This window comes from Rhineura floridana, chromosome 5 (genome assembly GCF_030035675.1).
Source record: "Rhineura floridana isolate rRhiFlo1 chromosome 5, rRhiFlo1.hap2, whole genome shotgun sequence".
Lineage (NCBI taxonomy): Eukaryota > Metazoa > Chordata > Lepidosauria > Squamata > Rhineuridae > Rhineura > Rhineura floridana.
Window position 1 is genome coordinate 161,727,875 of NC_084484.1, and position 7,749 is coordinate 161,735,623.

The following is a 7,749-nucleotide window of genomic DNA, read 5'->3' on the forward strand; positions in this document are numbered from 1 at the left end:
TGGACTCAATGGGAACCAGCTACCACTGCTACCAAGTCTCTCTACCTGGCCGTCTGCGCTCTCCCCACACCACACCTCCTCCCTAGCCACATCCCTCGCTTACCAGGCCATGCCCCTCACTGAGTGTTTTTTCTTTGCTAGGATGTCCTTCAGTGTCCTTGAACCCTGCTCATGCGGGTTGCTTGACAGGATGTAGGACAGAGGGGTGCGTGTACATTTATTGCTTTGCTCACCTTTGCCTGTGGTCCCACACACCACTAGCATGTGGCCCCCAGAACGCTGCTCAGAAAAAAATGTGGCCCTTCAACTGAAAAAGGTTTCCCATCCCTATTCTAAATAGTTGAAATTTACAAAAATAAAAGCACTTTTACCTACAGATGTTGGGAATCAAAGACTTTCAGGTAAACCTACCCAGCTTTTCTAGCCATTGCTCATTATTTATTTATTTATTTATTACCTTTATATTCCACCTTTCCTACATGAAGCTCAAAGTAGCATACATTGTCTTCCATTTTATCCATACAACAACCCTGTGAAGTAGGCTAGGCTGAGAAATAGTGACTGGTCCAAGGTCACCTAGCATGCATCATGACATAGTGGGGATTTGAACCCTGGCCTCGCAGGTCCTAATCCAACACTCTGATCTCTAACCACTACACCACACTGATTCTCGGATCTGGTTTATTTATTTATTTAGTTATAATATTTTATAATATTTTTATCCCATCTTTTGGCCTGCTCACAACATCAATGAAAGCAATTTACAATGCACACGGAATAAAAGACTAAATAAGACAAAGTGATCTGAAACAAAGGTTCACAGGACAGAGAAGAATGTTTAAAACAACAGAGGGGAGTGTCTAAAAATAAATATGCCCATCTTCCATTGGAGACTGGTGGTTCTGATGTCAATGGGGCAGTGAATCCATTCATTTTCATTATTAAAAATGCATTCTTTCCCCATACATAAGTAATGTCCATGAAGAAAATTGGTGCATAAAAAGTGATCTTGTAACACCGTACCATTGCAGCTGTTCCCCCCTTTTCTTGTTTAGAAGCAAATAGTTTCATTCCAAGATTTTCTTGTTTTGCTTTATGTGCGCTTTGCCATTGCATTTTATTTTATGATGTGAAAATTGTTTCTTGCAAGCTGATGACGTTAGAAAGCCAGGAAGTGTTCAAACCTCACAGGCAATTTTTCCCCTATATTGGATTATGCAAATCCTGTTTACAAGTCAGCAAATTCAATTTGGTTGGGTAAATTAGGCATTACTTTTAATCACATTCTACAATTTGTTTTCAGCTGCCCTTTTCACACCCATCATTGCATTAACTTCCTAGAAGTAGCCATTCAATAGGAGGACAGCTATCTCAGGGCAGAGTTCCTGGCACCCATCCATCTTGACAAGACAATTGGCTAGTAGCATTCTTCTAGAGCTGAAAGCAAGGATAAAGTGTCTCTTTTGCAGTGGTATCAAGACTCAGACTTGTCCAGCATCTAAATCCTTTCTCGAGCTTGCTGTCTGCCTGAAGGACAATTAGCTGCCTATGCATTTGGAGCCAGCTTGATTAGAAGAGTTTGTTGGAAAGTGTCCACCAACAGCTTCAACAGGCCACATTGTGACTGAATGGGTTGCCTTAGCCTTCATCTTTGCTGAATTAGCTCACAAAGAAGCAAAGCGACAGCACAGTTATTTATGGCATCTCACAGTGCTATCATGGGCTCCTCCAGGCAACTTTTTCATTGAGCATTCATCCTGATTTGCTTTCACAAAGTTTACGTGCAGGTCAGACTATGTCAGCTCTTCATTGAGCATTCATTCTGATTTGTTTGCGGGGAGGTTATACAGCAATGAACATTCAACATGCACTCATCCTGATTTGCTAGCAAGGTGTTGATATGTCTTCTTCATTCATTCATCCCATGGTTCATTTCTGTGTCACTTTCCTAAGTGCAAATAGTCCGTTTCTTTTTTAAAGTGGATTTGTCAGACCAAGGCAATGGAGCATTCTAGTCCACTTTAATTGTGTAAACCTAAATTTATGGGATGCACTTGAATCCCTCCCACAAAAGAGTGACAGGCTGAAGGCACCCTTGGTTAGATTGTTGTAGTGCTTTGATTAATTCAGAAGAAACTGCCAGGGTTTAAGTGCAATTATGCGCTGGTTAGTGCTTCGACTAAGCTCTATGTAGGAGCAGTGAAGGCAGCTAAAAAACATCATTTTGCTGCCACTATTAAATCACCTCTTTGTCGCCCAGCGGAGCTCTTTCGAGTTGTCCGGGGGCTTCTCCATTCAAACCCTCCGGACACGGTGGAATCATCGGAGGCCCGCTGTAATCAGTTTGCCGATCACTTCCAGAATAAGATCTCATGTATCCGCCAGGACCTAGACTCTCAAGTTATAGCAGTAGATCCTAGTGAGATGTCCGGAGCACAGTCTTGTCCTGTTTTGTTGGATGAGCTTCAGTTGGTTCAACTCGAGGACGTGGACAAGGTGCTTGGACAGGTACGTGCAACCACTTCGGTACTGGATCCTTGCCCCTCCTGGCTGATAAAAACTAGTAGGAATGGAACAGGTAGCTGGGCCAAGGAAGTGATAAATGCCTCTTTACGAGAGGGAGTGGTCCCGGGCTGTCTGAAAGAGGCAGTGGTGAGACCACTCCTGAAAAAGCCTTCCTTGGACCCAGACAATTTTAACAGCTACAGGCCAGTGGCGAATGTTCCATTCCTGGGCAAGGTCTTGGAACGGGTGGTTGCTGGCCAGCTCCAGGCGCTATTGGATGAAACTGATTATCTGGATCCATTTGAATCGGGTTTTAGGCCCGGTTTTGGCACTGAGACAGCCTTGGTCGCCCTGTACGATGACCTATGTCGGGAAAGAGACAGAGGGAGTGTAACTCTGTTGATTCTCCTTGATCTCTCAGCGGCTTTTGATACCATCGACCATGGTATCCTTCTGGAGAGGCTCGCGGAGTTGGGAGTTGGAGGCACTGCTTGGCAGTGGTTCCGCTCCTACTTGGCGGGTCGTCTCCAGAAGGTAGTGCTTGGGGAACATTGCTCGACACCGCGGGCTCTCCAATATGGGGTCCCGCAAGGGTCAGTTTTGTCCCCCCTGCTTTTTAATATCTACATGAAGCCGTTGGGAGAGGTCATCAGGAGTTTTGGAGTGCGTTGTCATCAGTATGCTGATGACACGCAGCTCTACTTCTCCTTTTCATCTTCTTCAGGTGAGGCTGTCGATTTGCTGAACCGTTGCCTGGCCTCGACAATGGACTGGATGAGAGTTAACAAACTGAAGCTCAATCCAGACAAGACTGAGATGCTGTTGGTGGACGGGTTCTCTGATCGGATGGTGGATATATACCCTGTCCTGGACGGGGTTACACTCCCCCTAAAGGACCGGGTTCGTAGTCTGGGAGTCTTTTTAGACTCTTCCCTCTCACTTGAGGCTCAAGTAGCCTCGGTGGTTAGGAATGCGTTTTACCAACTTCGGTTGGTAGCCCAGCTACGTCCCTATTTGAGTAAAGAGGACCTTACATCAGTGGTACATGCTCTGGTAACCTCACGTTTGGATTACTGTAATGCGCTTTACGTAGGGCTACCTTTGAAGACAGTTCGGAAGCTACAACTAGTGCAAAATGCGGCGGCCAGATTGCTGACAAGGACCAAGCGGTCCGAGCATATAACACCTGTTCTGGCCAGCTTGCACTGGTTGCCAATATGTTTCCGGGCTAGATTCAAAGTGTTGGTATTAACCTATAAAGCCTTATACGGTGCGGGACCACGATACCTTGCAGAACGCCTCTTCCGATATGAACCGGCCCGTGCACTACGTTCTGCTACGAAGGCCCTCCTCCGGGTTCCAACTCACAGGGAGGCCCGGAGGGTGATGACAAGATCTAGGGCCTTCTCAGTGGTGGCCCCCGAACTATGGAACAGTCTCCCTGAGGAAGTACGCCTGGCGCCGACTCTGCTCTCCTTCCGGCGCCAGGTCAAAACCTTCCTATTCTCTGAAGCATTTTAAGTTACACTGATTTAATTTTAAAAATGTTTATTGTGTTGGATTGTTGCTTGTATTTTAGTATTGTTTTGTTATTTATTGTATTTTTATGCTGTTTTATGTTCACCGCCCAGAGAGCTATTGCTAGTCGGGCGGTATATAAATTTAATAAATAATAATAATAATAAGTGGGGCTTGGAGTTTGGGTCATATTACTCGGATCTTAAAGCATCTCTGTGATTATTTGTTTCTGGGCTCATCTTCTACGTGTCTACTCAGACATAAGTCTCATTGAGTTTAATGGGGCTGAGTCCTAGGCAAATGAAAATAGGATTGTAGGAGGAACCTGCCTTTTCCTGAGCCCCGCTAGCTTGCACCAGAAGGTTGGAAAGTGTGTATGCATACGTCTGTGGGTCTTTCCTTCCCTTTTAAAAAATTTGGCCTTTTTCTCTGGGTGCTTCAAGATGATTGTTTATTGACCAGTCAAGACTTTCCTCTTCTCCCAGGCATTTTAGCATGTGTTTTTAAATTGTTTTTTAAAAATGTGTTTTTAAATTTGTATATTTGTTTTTAATGTTTTTAATTGTTGTAAACAGCTTCGGCTATGGGGCAGTATACAAATGCAATAAATAAATAAATCCTTATTTGCAGGGAAATTTGATAATGTTGGCTGTTTAATGAGCATTCATTGTGATTTGTTTGCAGAAAGGCTGGATAATGTTGCATCAAAGCAAGTGCTATCCCATACTTTCCAGATCATTTTCTCGTCACTTTCTCACTGGAAAAAGTCTGATCTTTTGGGGAAGTGGGTTTGTTGTGCAAGACCTCCCAATTGCCTACAATTGTGCAACCTGAATTTGCCAGTTTGTGATTGAATCCTATGTGAAAGTACGATAGTCTTGAGGCTTCCTCTGTTTCACTTTCTCAAACCTTTCCTCTCTCATTGCTCCTAATGTGAGGGAAATAAACTACACCAGCTCCAGGACTGGCAGTTTTTTTTTTCCATGCTGGGAACAGAAGGGCTTTGGATCCTGCAGGTTGGCATCCTCTCCTGACATTCCTCTGGCAGATCTTTTTGTCCTCTATGAGTTCCAACAGCAAAAAAAAAACCACCTCCAGTTGCGGACCTTTCAGCAACCACCGGTGGAGAAGCTTGGATCTCCCTTTCTGGGGTGGATCTCTTGAGATCCAAAAAATCTTATGGTCCCTAGGATACCATCTCAGAATCAATTGGATTGCCCCCTTGGTGATCTTGTTTGAGTTTGTTATTGTGCATGTTTTAATTGTGGCATTTTTATTGATGTTCTTTGGTGGGTTTTATTAACCAAGTTATCATCTACTTGGAATGCAATGGGCACAATCCAACAAAAGAGATCTGCCAGTGCAAAGATTTCCACTTGCGCAGCAGGACTTCCCCTCCCTCTCCTCTTCCAGTGCCCCCCACGCCCTCCCCAGATCTGATCCAGAGGGTTGGGAGAAACCCTACAACAGATTTAGGGGGCAAGGGGAATGTGTGGGGAGAGAAGAGAAATGGGAAGTCCCTTGGCACAGCCAAAAGCCCTTGTACTAATGCAGGGGTTCTCAAACTACGGTCCATGGCCCACGAGCTTCATTCAGGTGGCCTGTGGCATGTCTGTGGACTTGTGGTTAAAGATGTGAGATGACACATCCATCACACTAAATATTTATAGAAAAATTTAGTTGCATTTTTATAGCTTCTTTTATTTCTTCTGTTGTGTTTCAGTTTGGAATCACAATTGCTACAACGGGCAGGAAAATCATTAAGTGGTCCACCAAAACCCTCAGTAATTTTCAAGTGGCTCATGAGGGGGGGAAAGTTGGGGAACCGCTGTACTAGGGAATCTGTTTAATTGGATACTGCCCAATATGTTAAAAATCAGGGTACAAAAATATTTAATGAAGATAGCACTGCCATCTAGCTATCTGCTCCATGCTTTTCTGTCACTGCCATTTTTGGCCCCCACATGCTTATCATTGAGTCCCAGCATATCTTCTCTAGTTAACTCCTGCAAGAGGCTCTTCCATTCTGCACCTCCTATGGGTGCAGGGCTGTAGCTCAGTGATGGAGCATCTGCTTTGCATGCAGAAGGTCCCAGGTTCAATTCCTTGTATCTCCAGGACCCTGCCTTAAACCCAGTACAGCTGCTGCCAGTCAATGTAAACAGCACTGAACTAGATGGACCAGTGGTCTGACTCAGTATAAGGCAGCTTCCTCTGTGCATGGTAGCAGTGCAACTTTGCCCCAAACTTCAAACCAGCATAGGGATATTTAAATTTATATCAAGGGTGGCTAATCAGTGGCCCTCCATATGTTATTGGAGGCCAACTGCCATCATTCACTTTTCCCCATTGGAAAAACACTGATATGAACGTGCCTAAATGTCAAGACATTCTTTTATGGCAGAGGGAAAAAAATTAAATTGCTACTTATTGCATGTTAGAAATTCATGAAGGATAGAGTTTCATCAATTAGCAGTCCCAAGATACACCTCTTGTGTCCTTGCACAAACCTTGTGTTTGATTTTGTATGGAAAAGCTCTCCCGTTTTACAGTGAAAACTGTTACATTTTCTTCTTCTTGAAGGGACAAGGTGTTTTCATGACAATGTGTATTACTTCAACCTTCTTTGGGAAAAATAGATGACGTTTCAGTAGATTGATAATTCTTTGTTTTAAGGATGACCTAAGGCTTTTTAAAGTGAAAAAATAATTGGAATTTTGGGACTTTCTAATTGTTCTTAACTGCTTTGTCAGCACCTCTACAAGTAGGAAGCAACCTTTTTATTATCCAATCAAAGGCTCGAGTATCCAGATTTCAAGCTTTGGACCACACTGTGTTTTCATCCTTGGAGGCCTTGCTCTGTGCTCCGCTGCCTTCAGAGGCTCTGGCAGGGTTATCTGACAGGGCCTTTTTAGTTGTAGCATCTTGGAGAGTTTTTCTATCTTATAATCTTTAGCTTTTTCTCCCATTGCTGTGGTGTGTATGTAAACACACACACACACACACACACAATGGCTGTAGTAGATTGTGGAGATATCTGTTGCTCTATTCATATATTCTTCCACATGCAATTTCAATCATATGGTGGAGGAGAGCAGGACTGTGCTTGACCATCAGCCATCTTGGACTTTATAATCAGCAGGTGAGGTCTTGTTGGTGACAGGGCCTTTTCAGTGGTGGCTCCCCATTTATGGAATGCTTTCCCCAGTGAGGTGTATCTGCCTCCATCATTATTGGCTTTTAGAAGGAATTTGAAAACATTCCTGTTCACCCAGGCATTTGATGACTCAAGGAGATTATTCTAGGCAACCTGGAGATCACTGGATGGAAGAATGTTTTTAACTGTAACTGTCTGTAATTGTTTTTGGAATTCTTTTATTTTTAATAGTTTTGTTGATGTGTTCGTTGCCCTGGGCTCCTTCGGGAGGAAAGGCAGAATATTGTTATTGTTATTGTTACTGTTGTTGTTGATGATGATGATGATGATCATCACACATTAATATTTAAATTACAAGATTATTTAACATGTACAGTGTCCAAAATGTCCCTGTCCACATGCTCATGATCTGATAGCAGTGGCAGTGATAGTTGTCCAGGGTGCTGAAGCTCCTTGTAAGTTCAGACGAAAACTCAGAGTAGATTCCACTGCCCTACTGACATGGAGCCACCAGCTGCCACTGTCTGATAGACATGATATGAAAGGAAAAAGAGAAGGAAGAGGGAAGC